Below are 902 nucleotides of genomic sequence, written 5' to 3'. Positions count from 1 at the left end.
TTGTAAATAGTGCCACTGCTTTTGACTTTCAATATTAGATTGAATATCAATCTAACCCCCCTCTATGCAGGGCCGTAGATAGGCTGAACCATGAAACTATTTTCATTTTCAAAATTAGCCATTTTCGAATCGAGGTTTAGGTTTTCTTTAATAACAGTGTTTTTATATTAAAACATTCTGGATTTTCTTTTTAAGAAGTTGAATAAATTAATTTCTATAAATAAAAAACTTCCAAAGATGAATGAATATAAATTATTCTATATTTTCCTCTATAGTTGTATAACATTTTGGGACCATTGTCCCGTATTCATGCACCTTAATAATTCTCATAGTTTCAATTTTATTATCGAAATCATGTCATCCATATAACAGGAAACAATTTTCAACCATGTTATATGGATGACATGATTTCGATAATGAAATTGAAAGTATGACAAGTATGAGAATTATTATGGAACAATTTTACTGAAACGTTTTACAACTTTAGAGAAAAATATAGGATAATTTATATTAATCTTTGGAAGTTTTTTAACCTCAAAAATTTAAAGAAATATATTAAAACAACGTGCAATTTTATAAAGATATTAAACAATTGTTCAAGCCGTCCCTTTCTCTCGGTATTGTAGGGTAAAGATTTTCAAATTCACCTAGGGTGCAGAAGGGCTCACTTCAGCCCTGCATCTATGATCAACTTACCATAAAATTAAACTGAATTTAGTCAATTTTCAGAAAATACAATAGCGTGTAGCTGATAAGAAAAAAATGTTTGTTAAATATTGGTTCTTGAATAAAAAGTTATGTGGTTGTTTGATATTTATATATGGTATCCAGAATAAATTATAAGGCAAATTATTTTTCTGAATAATTAATGCTCCTTAAAGTTTCTGTAACTGAAGTAATTG

The sequence above is a fragment of the Halyomorpha halys genome, unplaced genomic scaffold, assembly GCF_000696795.3.
Source record: "Halyomorpha halys isolate HHAL.00 unplaced genomic scaffold, Hhal_1.1 Scaffold515.1, whole genome shotgun sequence".
NCBI lineage: Eukaryota > Metazoa > Arthropoda > Insecta > Hemiptera > Pentatomidae > Halyomorpha > Halyomorpha halys.
This window is presented reverse-complemented; position numbering follows the sequence as displayed.